This window comes from Gymnogyps californianus, chromosome 1, assembly GCF_018139145.2.
Source record: "Gymnogyps californianus isolate 813 chromosome 1, ASM1813914v2, whole genome shotgun sequence".
NCBI lineage: Eukaryota > Metazoa > Chordata > Aves > Accipitriformes > Cathartidae > Gymnogyps > Gymnogyps californianus.
In genome coordinates, this window is record NC_059471.1 from 80677893 (window position 1) to 80692439 (window position 14547).

A 14547-nucleotide genomic window follows, 5' to 3' on the forward strand; every position below is an offset into this window, starting at 1 on the left:
TAGAATTTACATTAGAATGTAAATTACATAGAAAGACTAAGAAAGAGAGGCTGAGATCTGTTGGTTTTAAAATCTTGGAGGACATAGGGACCAGAAATACTCAGTTAATTTCACTAGTTATAGATAATTCCTCTTGTATGTATTGAATTGGTTCAAAATGCAGAACTGTTTATTAAATGACATGCATGTTTTACATAAACTTTTATTAACTGGTAAAACATTGTTTCAAAAGCTCTTATTGTTTTTAAAAGTTGGAACTTTTTTTAACATTTTAATTGAAGTTTTATTTCCATTTAAAAAAATTGATGACCCTGTATCTGAAAGGGTTATTGATTACTTTCTAGCTAGATAGTGTGCAAAAATAGTAAATGTGGCTTAGCACACATTATTCCTTAGGTATGTATATAACACAGCTTCATAGTAAGCAAACTGTGGTATCAAGTTGGTGTAAAGATTGTATTTCATTATATATTAATCAGTGTGTAATGAGAAATTCTGGAAAAAAAAAAAAATATCACTGCTGTAAATGGTTGTGCAGCACCAGAATCTTTTTGGCCAAGATCCACAAAACACATAGGGTGTTGGCTCAAGTGAAGCGGGCGAGCTCTGGGAGGGGGAGATAACAGCAGCAAGGCACCGTTTGCACCCCTTCAGGAGGAGGTTAGACTGGGCATTACAGCTAAAGCTCGGGGCACGTAGCGAAGACCATGGCCGTTCTGGCCGTGGCCGCCCCTTCTGCGTTTCATACCCAGAGGTGCCCTATCCCTCCTGCTAGTGCCTTCCCCAGCCGATTCAGCAGCGTAGCTCTGGCACAGCACCATCGCTTCTCCAGCTTGGGAGCCAGAAGTTGGCCAGCCTTCCTTGAGTCTAAGCAGTTCCAGGGAAGGGACTGAAGAAACTGAAAAAGCCCAGGTTTGTTTGAAGTTATTGTGCTGTTCTTTCTGTGATTCATAAGAATGAGTGTGGACTGTGTGCTGTATGGAGTGCGTTTTCTGGATTGTTTTGAGGGAGGTGCCAGCTGAAGCATGCTTCCTAGAGCTTGAAGCAAGTCTTGGTGAGACAAAAAAAAATTGCAATAAGTTATAAATTAGATATAGAACATGCAGGTTCCGTTCACGTTACCAGTAGGATTGGCACGAAAATACTGTTCTGGCTTCTTGCAAAATTGAATTTCAGCTAAATGCTTCAGAAAGTATAATATCAAGAATAATTGGTTACTTAGTAAGTGTTTTCCATTTGAAATGTTGTCTATTCCTCATTACTCAGAGTTGTTACTTTTACAGTGTGCATGGGTTAAAGTTGAATTAGTGTTTTTTATAAATACCAGGTCTTTAAACATGAGGTATAAGAGGCCACTCAGAACAGAGGAGTGAAAACAGTACATGGTGTCTTCCCGCTCTACCTCAGTGGCTTGATGGTGTCACCATCACTGTTTATTTATTTATTTAACCACCTGAAATTGCTGCTGTTTGACTTGCGAGTTCATTTCTTGGCCTGGTAGGAAGTTTGAAGTGTTTCTAAATTCGATACTGGAGTATTTCATCAGAAAGGAAGAGTTGTTGAAGAGACTTGGGAACTGCGTCTCCTTTTCTCTGGGTAGATCTGAGCATAAGTATGGTGGCAGGGCAGCGTGGGGAAAATTTACACCCCTTCATGTGAATCTTTCATTTGTTGGGACTCTCAGCCTAGGATTGCTCTGAATGCCCTATTGATTCATTGCAGGACAAGAAAAGAATGAAAAAAACCCCATAACTTGTGGCCAGTTTAGAGATTCTAGAAAAATTCCTCAAATTATTGGAAACATAAGTCTTCCTAAATGTTTTGCACTGAGCAGAATTCAGATAGTATTTATTAAATGTCTTCTTTTGTTTATCGTTCCCTTTTGCAATCACATGGTGAAAGTTTCAGAAATGGTTTAATGCAGTCAAATTTTCCCTGTAAACTGAATACTTTAAATATGTTGGTGCTGAGAGTTTTCTTCGATCCCTGAAACATGTGAAGATGGGGAATTTAGGAAAGAATGGAAGGAGAAGTGACTGTTGGTTGCTGTTACGGTGTAACAAATCTCTGAGGTTTATTTGGATTCCCCTGCACATCTGTGTGTGTATTGTGTATGCACGAGTCTGTGTGCACATTTGGTAGGGTGTGTTGTAAAATAAATTAGAAAATTAGTCTTCTACTCAGAAGAGGAGACCTCTTTCCCTCTTGCCTTATCCATTCTGCCATGTGCAACAGTTGCCTAAGCCTAATTCCCTTTTATGTGATATTGATTAACGGCCATGCTGAGTCTAGGACTGTCAGAAGGACTAAAGGGTATTTAATTATTCAGCTAGAATAAAGTAGAAGACAGTGCAGCAGTAGCTGTAACATAAGACATTGGCACTTCATCTCCAAAATGCAAGGATTCTGTCCCTCTAGTTTGAAGGAAATTCATGGAAGTCTGAGGACTGACTGACTGGAGAATGTAAGTGAGCAATGGGCTTGTCCTCAAGATCACTGCATACTTTGGGTATGTTCTTAGGCACAATGCCAAGTGATTACACTTGCATGAAAAGAACACCATTTTACCAGAAGCACAGTATTGCTAAAGTCAGATTTTCAAAAAGGAAGATATGTGCAAGAGCATTTCTCTGGTTAATTTTGTGATAGATCTATCACCTCTACAAATTGTACTTTTGTACATGTACGTGACGATTTTGCATTTGTTGAATAAATGTTTGTGAAAATCCCCAGTTCTCATGCACAGCTTCAATGTGCAAATTTATTGTAGAACTATTCGCGTGTTTGTCTGGCTTTGGATTTGGGCTGGGTTCAAAAGAAGGAGTTGAATGCTAGAGTCTTTTTCATAATTAGAACATGAAATATAAAAATTAAGGACAAGGTTGCATTCAACTAATACAGTTAAGGTAGCTAAAATCACCGTTAGATATTTTGTCCCATAACATTACAATGATACCTGCCACAAATCTACAGCAGGATTTTTTTCTGTGGTCATAAATTGCAAGGAGTATGCATTAATGTTCCACTAAAACACGTCCTGGTGTGTCTCGATACTGGAACCATCAGGAGGTCCCAGAGCTGTGGGCTGTTGGGGGCTGGGAGAGTACCACTGTGTCCTTGCTTTGTTCATATATTCTTCATTAGCTATCTACTTTTGCCATGGTTAAAGAAGAGGTACTGGCTAAAGTGGATGTTTGACTTGATGTAGTAAGTCTGTTTTTATGGTCTTTTAATTTTAAATTTGTATTGAAAAGAATTTTATATATTGTGTATATTATGCAGAATTGTGTTTTGTGGACAATACATTAAAATTTAAAATGCTTGAAAAGAATGACGTAAATTGGAACACAAATGCGCTTCTTTTAGTAAGAGACTGTAAGTTACATTTTGTCTGGACTAAAGTGTAAGAAATATCTTTATAGAATATGATTTCTTAAATCAGAAAATAACAATAGTTTTGTTTGGATTTTTGCTAGCATGTTCTAGTTCAGCATTGGGAGCAGTGGCAGCCTGTCCCAGAGCTGTGTGTTTCTGTCTTTAACATCCAAGAGTTTGGACGTGATATCATTCATTTACTAATGAACATAGAAAACACTAGCCTGCTGATGTTTAAAGGGTTTTGGTTTTATTTACGTGTGTTCATATTCAGTATTCAACTATGGATGGATTTTTCTTCCCTTGTTTGGGGGGAGTGGGGTAGAAGAGACGGGAAAAGAGAATCCAGTAGCGAATTCTCAGGTTTTGAAATAATTATTCTTGTCTTTGTCTTTAAAAATAGCCCTCTTTACAGATTAAGACTCATCAGAGCAGAATGAAGATTACAGAATGAACAGGTGCTGCACTTTTTTGTAAAACAGTTTACTGCCCAGTCTTTCCACCTCACGAGTAGATCTTCGCATCTTTTAAATTCTCAGTCATGTTAATTTTTCAGAGTTTTTAGGAATGTGGATGGAAGGCAGCTCTCCACAACAGGGTTAAACCATGTCAGACCGTGTAGTTACAAAGCAGAGCAGAAAGAGAGTGAGTTTATGGGAAAAATCAATTCTTGGTATGCCGAGTACAAATTAAAGCCAGCTTGTCGCACTATTTATTTAAGAGGTGAACTTTACTGTGACTGGCGAATAGATCACGAACCTAAATAATGTCATTGTTTTACTCATTAAAGCTGGAGCAATGAAGTAAACAGTGTTCCAGTAGCACAGCTGCATGTCTGTGCACGGTCTCTTCAGAATGAGATGAGGTAGTGCTGTTAGAAAAAAAAAATTATTTTAAATTAATTCTTTGTTACTTCCACAAGTAGACCTTAATTAATTGATATGTGATCAGGATAGCGCAGGCCAGTTGCTAAATCTCTAGAGTGGCTGATGTCTGTCCTGTCCTGTGCTGCCCAGTCCTTTAAAATTTATATATGTCTGCATGGATTTTTTTAAACTGATACTGGACCTACAGTCCAGGGGGTAGTTCTGTCATTTCACAAGCAATGTCTGGTCATAGAACAATGTACATAAACCTCCACATTTAATTTGTGTTGGATAGCATTTTCAGAACAATGGTTAAAAAAGTTTCTCAACAATATCATTTATTTAATAACAGTCACTAAATGCACAGAAACACTTGGTTCTATGTATAAATTCCATTATCATGATAGAAATAAGTCTCCCAATGCTGTGCATTTCAGTTCAATTATTATTGCATCTATTGAATGGTTAAAGTTACTCAGCCTTTGGCCTTGAGCTGCTGTAGCATGCCTCAGGTGGTAAGTATAAATTGCCTAAAAATGCGCTGCTTGTCATGTCTTATTGCTTAATTTATTCTTTGGAATAAGTTTAGCCTCATAATAGGCAGGCACATCACGAAGCAAAAAAGCATTAGACAGGGACGAAATATTAGCCTTGTAAAGCCCTTCCCAACGTTGAGTCACTTATCTTTCATAGAAAGCAATAAATACCAAAATTAATGGCATGCTTCTGCTTTAAAGAATTTTGCAGAATGTTTGCATCTGTCAGCAGACTGCTAATGAAGTGCCCCTTCACTAGCCCTGCGGTGGGTCTGCATTGCCATCTGATGATAATATTTGAGCCCCCTTTTCCCAGGGAGGAAGAAGTGAAGTGCCTTGGTGGAGGGATGGCTGTACCCAAAAAATCACCAGTGAATTAGAACATATTCATCACCTTTAATGGTAATGACAGTCTAGAATGCATTTTTAGAGTCACAGAGTCAATACAATGCAATTTTTATGATGGTTTATTTTTAACGTGATATTTTTGAAGAGTCACGCCAGTGCCTCTTTTGGAACCAAGGTACTTTTTCCATCTGAAAACACCCTTCAGTTACATAATTTTGAATAGCTCAGCAGCTCAAGAAGAAATAAAGGAGAAACAACAAGATCATTTAACTTCTGCATAACGAACTTTGTTCTTCCAGAGTATACATTGCAATGCACACAACAGAGAAATCACTCAGATAATCAAACATGGTTTATGTTTCTAGAACCTCATAATAGTATTACTTAATGATAGATATCTTTATACATTGTTCTTACATTGTTTTTTATTATGTTACAGCATATCTTACTATTCTTTGGTGCCTGACTTCAGGTTTTAGAATGAACTATCATTTCGGATGGCACAAAATTATTTATTGGTTGGCTCTTTAATGAGATTGTATGCTGTTATATCTTGCTACATTCAATAAAACCAAAATGTATTTGTAGGTCTGTATCTCTGGCAATTCCTATGGATGATGGATTCAATCTTATTAAACAGTTGGTTTGATTTTTTTAACAAATTTTTAATGCTTTATGCCCAGAATGGCAAAATGTAGTACCCATGTATTTTTGTGCCCAAGCCTGGACTACTATAACGTGCAGTCTAAATAAATAAGACAGTATGAAGACCCTTGAAACCTAGTAGAAAATCTTTAAATTTAGTGATGAACATATCAAATTTCCAAATTCAGCATGCTTTTTGGTAGTCCTAATTTCATAGCATCAAATCTTGGATGAGTTTTTATCTTAAAAAAATGTGAGTCGGTAGGGCGTGAACCCAAATGAGTTTGTGGACTAATTTCCAACCTTAAAATATGGCAAATATAATGCACTACTTTATTTTTTCCATTTGCAGTATTTCTTCACAAGTCTGTCCTGTCTGCCTTTTGCATAAACAGCTTATTCAGGTTAGCCTGTTTGAGAATAAATGAAAAGGATTTGTCACTTGCAGTCCTTTTTGTTTGGGATTCGTGGTGTGTTTTAAGGAGAACCATTGGGTGTATGTGGAACGGTGACTTTCATGTGAAGCATTTTCCATATTGTGACCATTAGCAACCACAGATAAATTTAATCATACCACTCAAAAAATGTGGAAAGCTGTACAGAATACTAGTAAAGTGAATCATGAATTTTTAAGCTCTCAGAGGAGGCTCTAAAAAGAAATTGATTAATCACTGTGTTATAACAATATAACACCTTGAAGTAGACTTTTACTTGGGTGAACAGTATAAGATAGTGGTTTAGTATCAATACTGGGAGGCAGTAGTCTCCATAAAGCAGTTCTGGCTCAGTAACGGGTTTACTGTTACGTTAATCACTTTAGGATCACTTAGGATTTCTCTTATGTTCATCTTCTGCTTAACTTGGTACACGTGCATGTGCATATGCACTCAGCGCCTGAAACCCTACCCTGAATTTGATAGTGTTTTTGTTAGCTCACTCATCTGTGGCAAGAAAATGAAACCTGCTTTAGCTGTTTAGTAAGAAAAATTGATGTTGAGACATTTCTCCAGACTTTGTCACAGTTTTCTTTCTACGTACAGGGAGAAAGTAAGTGTTCCCACATATTAATACAAAAGGGTTGTGTACGGTTCTAGTGTATTACAGTACTAAGAACCATGGCATATGCCTCCAGAAATCTTGGTGCTGCAGCCAGTGGGCCCAGAAACACAAGCGTGGTTTTGCAGTACAGCTTCTGACATGAAAGCTACTCCATAACTCAAGTAAATCCTGAGCCATCTTGCTGTGGAAAATTGGTAATTTATTCATTTTTACATGTTTTCTTCCTTTTATTCTTACACTTTCTCTCTGCAAAAAATATGATGTAGGGAAAATGGTAGCAAAGCAATTGGTAATTCTTTATGAAAAATTGCGTAGAAGCAGCAGTATGCACAAGCAGCATGCTTACTAGAACTACAGTAAAAAAAAACCCATCACCTGTGAGCATAATATTTAGGGCTCCAAAACAGGTTAACATAATAAGTGGCAATAAACATATTTAAAGAAGTAAAGGATGAATGTAAAATAAATGTTGTGGCATCTTAGTCAAAATTAGATTTTGCAGAGTATAGTGAGGTAGAATTGTGAAGTCTGAGAGATTGGTTCCATTTGCTGTTAACATTCAGCTCTCATGCACTGGATTTTCTGCCCTGAAAGAAAAATACGAGTTCTCTAGAATAATCCAGCATTTCATTTTATTTTGCATCCTTGTCTAAGCAGATGAATCTAATAATTCCTTAAATGGGAAATTTGCCAGCTGAGAGAAACCTAGAGGGCAACAAATGGGCAGTGGTGACAGAATGTCTTGAATGCTGAGAATGTTGTTTTGATTCCAGACTGTTTAAAAATATATTTGTCTAGTGGAAGGTAAAATGTTACACAGACAGATAACACAGGAGATTTCCTAGGCATTACACACACACACACACATACGCAAACACAGTATTTGTATTTTTTTTCTGTAGGCTTAACCCAGATAAATTAAATTGCAAAAGCTCTCGATAAAAAAAAAAAAAAAAGGGCAGGACACAAAGCAGTGAAATCAAAGCAACTCTGCCTTAAGGCTGCAGAGATTTCCTTATCTTATCCTGCTGTTTCTAGGTATTGCAAAACATATGGCTCACCTTTAGGGGCAGTCCCCAAACAGTGGGAGATGTTGCATCCCATCTGTGCTGCAGCAACTGGAGGTGCAATAACAAGGTGAATTGAGGACGCCAAGATGACTATGTTTAAACTCATTGCTGGTTTACTGAGGTGGCTTTGGGGGGGAGGGGGGGCGTTTAGTTTGGATGGGTTTTCTTAGCTACCCTGTCAATGTGCCTTAGAAGTCTGAACACGGGTACTGCTGGAGAAGTAATTGTTTTGAGGAAACTTGGCAGCCTGAATCAGGAATAAGAATTTTAGGATTTTAGATATTGGGAAAAGAGAAGAAAAGAAAGGCGCAAAACCTAAGAACGAGGGCAGTTCTCTATGTCTCCCACATTTTATTCTGGCAGCAGCTGAATTGGCTGAATAGGCTCCTGTCCCCTACTGTTCACAACTGTTCAGTATTGCTCCCACGAGATCTAGTTGATCATGTAGTCACTCCCTAACCTGATTTGTTCACTATAATCTAGGTTAGTTTAAACACTTTTTAACACCAACTCTCGGAACTCTTTTAATCAGAATCATTTTGACATAAGCAGTTATTCCACAGATACTGAGGGGCAGCAATGTGCGGCAGGAATGTAAGGGAATAGTGATTATGAGAAGCAAGGGAATAAGGCTACACCAGTGAAGCTTCACTGAGAACAAGACACATGACCGCAGCCTGAAATTGCACACTACAGTGGATAGAATGGGGGATATGGCTAGACTTACTGCTACCCTGGTGAAATTGAACTTTTTAATACCTGTCCTTCAAAATTTCTAAGCAGAGTTTCTAAGCCTCTTAGCCTATGCCTCAGAATTTTCCTAAATAATTTCAAAGGCTAGGGTAAAAAATGACTGTAACACCTTGCATCTCACTAAAACACTTAGATGTAAAGTAAACAAAATCTGTAAACTGAGATGCAAAAAGACTCTTAATGATCCTTTTTTTATTGCTACTATCTTTGCTGTAATTCTTCTTTGACGTCAGTGAATCTTTTGCTATTAGGTCTTTCTTTTCCTGCTAATGCAATACAAGAAAACCACTCATTATAATGAAGACTGAATATTCATACAACCCAGCTTTAGGCATCAGCATCCATATACATATACTTAAATTGGAATCAAAGGTAAGTGGCGTGAACATCCCTGACATGTTCTGTCATGAAATAAAAAGGTTCTGTTTCATTTAATACAGCACAATAAAAGCAGATATCTTTCTGTGCAAATACTTGCTCTCACTTTTCATAGTTTTCTCAATTTGCAGAATGAGAGTTTAGTTTCCAAGATGAAAAGACTGACATGGTTTCCAGAACTGCAGGCCACTTCCCTTTTGTTTTGAAGTCAATGGTAATTGCACTTCTGAGACCCTGGGAAAATTCACCTTTTAATGCTGACTAAAAGTAACATCACATACTGGCTGCATAAAATTCAGTGCTATAAAATGTACATGAAAGTGCAGTGTTATGTTAGGACATACACATATATATACGAATTTAAGCAGTCTGCATTGTAATTCGGATTATTGTCCTGATCTGTATGGCTTTCAGATGTTCTTAATTTCTTACTTTAGCATTTGAAAAAACAGACCTACTATTTATTGAACAGAGCTAGAAGAATTTATTAAATAAAATGGATGCTCAGGTAAGCATTAAACACTGCGAGACACTTCACGGTGCTGGAAGTAATAGAAGCATTTTCCCCTTTCCACTCTTAAGCTCTTTGGTCCTTGCAAGCTTTCAAGAAATGATGTTTGGAGGAACAGAATCAGGACCTTTGGGCTTTCATGCTGGAGTAGCAAGGCCGAGGCAGCTTCAGGAAAAAGGAAAGCAACTTAACTTTGCAGTTTTCCGCAATTCAAAAGTCATTCTCCTTCCTCAACAAGTTTAACTAATTAGTTGAATTTTCAAGCTTTGGTGTGGTTTTGAGTTTGGTTTGTTGGGTTTTTTTAAGTGAAGTTTTGACACTTGATTAAGATTTTTCTTAATGGCTTTGGAACATACTTTATGAACTTCACTATGTCTGAACATACCATGAGATAGAGAATATAAACCATGTATTGGCTAAATCATTTAGATAACCATTTACTAATACTAAGATCTTGACTACTCTTTCTGTGTGTTCCTTCAATAAAGTACAGACTAGAGAGTCATTAAAAGTCTGTGAGCTTTATTAGCTAAAATACCTCTTAAAGTAGACGGAAAAATGAAATAAACCAAAGATGGTTAGATCGTACTATTTATGGTATCAGAATTGCATTAAAGCATAGAACATCACATGTATTGAGAGAGAATACTTTATTGAAATTCATATATTGAGAGAGAATACTTTGTTGAAATTCATTAAAGGAATTTATCTCAATCTTGTTATACAAACAAACTTTTCTCATATATACTAGTCAAAATTCTCATATATGCTAGTCAAAAGAGGTGAATTTGGTCTCAGTGTAGAGGTATAGATACCCATTTACTCCTATAAGGCAGTGGTGATGCGACAGCTAGTATCAACCATCAGGTTAATCCGATTAACCAATCAACTGGACCAAAATTCAGAGAAGTTATTTCCTGTAACATGCAGATGATAATTTTGAATTTTTTTTTCTGAAATTTCACTTCTACTGCTGACTCTTACAATATTTTATTAAAAAGCTCAAATGTGGTGAATTACCTAGATTACTGGCCAGCTCAAAGGATTGGGTTCCTCAGACCAAGAAGGTGCCAGACCAGTGCTCTTTACCACAGAGTCTGTGTGTCGTTTGTTGGAGGGTTTTTTTGTCTACATGTTTTGAAATGCTCAGGTTTTTCACAGTCTTGTTTACTGCAGATAAATTCATGTTCGTGCTCTTTTTTTCATCTAGTGTATTTCTCTAGCCAGTATTCTCAACTGCATTTTTCATATCCAGACAGTATAACCTATTACTGTATATCATGCATTTTAATTGGGGGAAGATTACGCTTCACATAGTTAAACTGTAATTTAATTTAATATAAATAGTTTTTACTCCTATAGCTCTACAAGTGATTTAGGTAAAAGGAAAAGGTAATGTTGGAAGGTAATCTGCAGTATAACAAAAACATTCTGTGTCTTTAGTCATCAGTCTTCAGCTTTGTTATAGTTGCTTAACCAGCATAAACTTTGTATGATCAGAAAGAATATCTCATGTTTGATACCTTTAAGACCTTGGATCCGTCTGGATTCAATATGCAAGTTTGTGCCCTTACGTTTCTTATTAACTCCTTATTTTCTATGTAAATAGCACAATAACAGTATGTAATTTTAATATGGAGAGATTATTATTGTAGGATCGTAAGATAATTCAGGTTGGAAGGGACTTCAGGAGGTCTCTAGTCCAACACCTGACTCAAAGCAGGGCCAGCTCTGGGGTTAGACCTGGCTGTTCTGGGTTTGGTCCAGTCAGGAGTCCAAAGATGGAGACTGCACAGAAGTTGTCTTGCAAGAAAATTCAGTATCTTTCTAATGCTGAAGATAGTAGTTACTGAATATAAAAGTCTAACTTTCAAATAGATTTTACAAATAAGTGTTCTGTTTGCAGATCAATGTATTAGGTCGCTTCTGCCATGCTTTTTAGAGCAGCCGTTTATTTGCATTCATAAAACCGTCTGCATTTTTGCAGTATCTAACTGCTTAGCACGCCACGTCTTTCCAAGTGTATACTACCTACCATACGAAGTATGGTAGTTAGTGGAGTATGACTCCAGCTGTAAGTTTGATTCTTAGATGATTCCTCTCTTCTCCTCAAACTCTTTTCTGCTTCTATTAAAAAACCCCAAGAATTTAGTGCAACTATTTAACTATAAAGCTGCTGTATATTTGCCCCCGGCTTAAAATAAAGGGAAGAATCTGTTTATGTAATAATTTTGGAAGTGCTTTAAAGAGATATTATTTACCTCAAGAATTAAAGAATTGTCTCAAATGAGAAATAATATCCAAGCAATTCAGCTTCACTGATAATACAGCAAGCTTTTTTGTAAAGCATACAAATGAAGGTAATGTTACATTCCCTGCCTGGCAAAGACAGTTTCTTACTTAGGAAATTCATGACCACGATCTGTTTTATTAAAAATGGCTAGAAGTAGAAGATTTTTCAACATTTTTTACTTCAGAATGTTCTTTTGATTAGATCTGATGTTTGTTCTGCTCAATACCACTGCCTTTCAAAGGAGTCTGTGGAAACAGGAGTGTGAAATTCTGCATTTCATGTGAAAGTATGACTGACAAGTGTTGAGGTTCGTATGGTTCAGGGCAGCCCTTGCTCAGGATACTGTGTGCTCTTTTGTAGAAGTAGAAAATACACTAAACAGAGGAGATGAAGCTGGGAAGGAAGGGGCTGGCTTTGAATGACAGGGAAGTTGGCTGGCTGATGTGCAAATGTCAGTGTCTCTGGGATGAGTTTTCCAGTTTCAGGCCGGAGGGAAGGAGTGGGTGGAGAATGCATGTGAAACTGAGATTTCTGCTCCTGGGTTCACATGAAGAAATCTCAAATAGCTCAGTATTTAATAACCTGCTAGGTACTTTACCAGGCAGTGTAAACACTTGTGATTGCATTTTCAAAAATCAAGTCTGGTAATGTCCAAGTAGCTGCTGTTCCTTGGCCCTGTTCTGAGATGGATGGTTGGTCTTGATCCAGGGAAGTGCTGGCTGTACCTTGTATTGCTGCTGCTTGATTCACAAGCTAAATCAGTTTCTGGTCACTGGGTATATTTTAATGATCTCTTTCATTGTTAAATATTTAAGTGTAGCTTTTGTAGTCCCTCTTTGGAATTTAATCCATGCTGATGGTGGTTCCAGGTAAAAGGATGAGGCCATTTAACTTGCAGTAATATTTTTAAGAGAATTCATGAATGTTGACTGGCAGCTTCACAACAAGCCTATTGGTTAGGCTCACGTAGAAGTAGTACAAGGAGTCATTTCTTCTTGTTTTATTGTTTTGCGACATCAAGATTTTCTGTGGCCATGATGAGAACATCTAGGGGAAATAACCAGGTGAAACAACGCTACCACTGTAGCTGGGTTCTGGTGATTCCAAGCCAGAATATGGATTATTGACCACAGTATAATGGGTCTAGAAGAAGGGCACCTTTTAAAACCCCTCTTTTTCTAGATCTTCTTACTGGCCATTACCAGCTTTGTCCCTCTTTATTTCCTGTCCCACAACTTGTTAGAAAGGAAGCATAAGAGTATAACATCCTAGAGTAATTTTTTTCATCGTTTAAAAGAATTTGATGAGAATTTAGCATTTCTACAATGACTTCATTTCAAGAGCGTGGCACATTTGGGAAGGCCTTGCCTGCAGTCCCCAAAGTTTCAGCCCCTGCAGAGGTCCACGTATTGGAACCTGTCTGGAAATAAAAGCCAGAGGGATACAACGATAAAATAGTTTTCGTTACAACATTAGAAAATTCTGCCCAAGAAATTAATTTTTTTTTTTGTACTTTTATGAGAATTCTCTAGCAGGTTACAAAGTGCATAGTTCTGTGGCAGCATGATGTTCAATTCATGTCTATTTGCATATAATTCAAACAGCTTTAAAATGTCTTTTGTCACTTATTGTCAGAAGGGTGTTCAAGAAGTAAATGGTATGGAGAAATTTTTGCTTGACAGCTATAGTCAGGCCATCTTCAGGAAGGATACCCTGAAAACTATCCTCTTATCCAGACTTCCGAAAACTTTTGAATGGCTGGAAAACTTCCAAAAGCCCTTTCACTGTTTGTGTGTTTCCCTATTATTTTTGGCATCGTACAGTTCCATAATGCATACATTTCATTTCCATTTTCTGCCTGATAGCCCCAGCATTTTATGCTTAGTGGTCTAATCAAACAAATAACATTGTTCAGTACTGGGAAGAGATGAATGTGTTGTATGTCTGGTTCTCTCCCCACTCTAAATAATGCAGGTTTTTTCTTTGCAAAAATGTACCAGATAAGGAAGGAGCCACAATGTTGGCTTGAGAAATATTATTAGTAGAATGGGTCCATAGTACCAGTGATTCAGTCATCTGTCAGCCTGATAAATGGATTAGTGTAAGAGGTGTTCCAGTGGGGAAATGCAGCCCATAGGGCTTCCAGCTAATTATATTTAAGTTGTTTAGTACTGCTGGGAAGCAGCATCCAGGCAATTACTGAAAGCTTTGATGCAGTGTGCACTATTAGAGTGTGTGTTCAGAAACTCATTACCCTTTCATGCTTGTGTTGGATGGATTCTAGGAAGCTGACATGAAACAGAGAGCAGGAATCAATAACTAGAAAGGCATTTTAGTTAGCTTCTGATCCATTTCCTGATTCAGCAGCTTCTAGCCTAGAGTGTTTCATACAATTGCTGTAATGTAAGGGGAAAATGCAACTTAAATATATTAATTACCTTATATACGCATCTGGTACAGTGATGTGTAGCTGAAGTTCCACGCAAGATGAAGTTAGAAAAGGTCCTTTGGGGACAAGCCACTCCCCAAATCCCCTGTGGCATGACCAAAGTGCCTGCCATCTCTGTTCCAAGTAAGTTGATTGCAGTCATTTCTCCTGAAGCCTGACCTTGCAACAGTTATTTATGCCTCTGCAACATCAAGATTATATTACCGCAGTGCCCATTGTATCCCACCTTCAAAATTTCTTGGAAACTACAGCTGATGATATCGG

General features: G+C 37.5%; 1 protein-coding gene across 6 annotated transcripts in view; it reads left to right on the top strand.

Moving 5' to 3' along the window:
• Nucleotides 1-14547, top strand: part of TBL1X (transducin beta like 1 X-linked) — a 202315-nt gene that overhangs the window by 87049 nt on the left and 100719 nt on the right. The window contains exon 1 of one of the 6 annotated variants that reach the window (XM_050915604.1): nt 716-912. The exons of the other annotated variants lie outside the window; for them this stretch is intronic. The gene's annotated coding sequence lies outside the window, so the exon portion shown is untranslated. Of the gene's footprint in view, nt 1-715; nt 913-14547 lie in introns of those variants that run through there. 6 annotated transcript variants of the gene reach the window in all.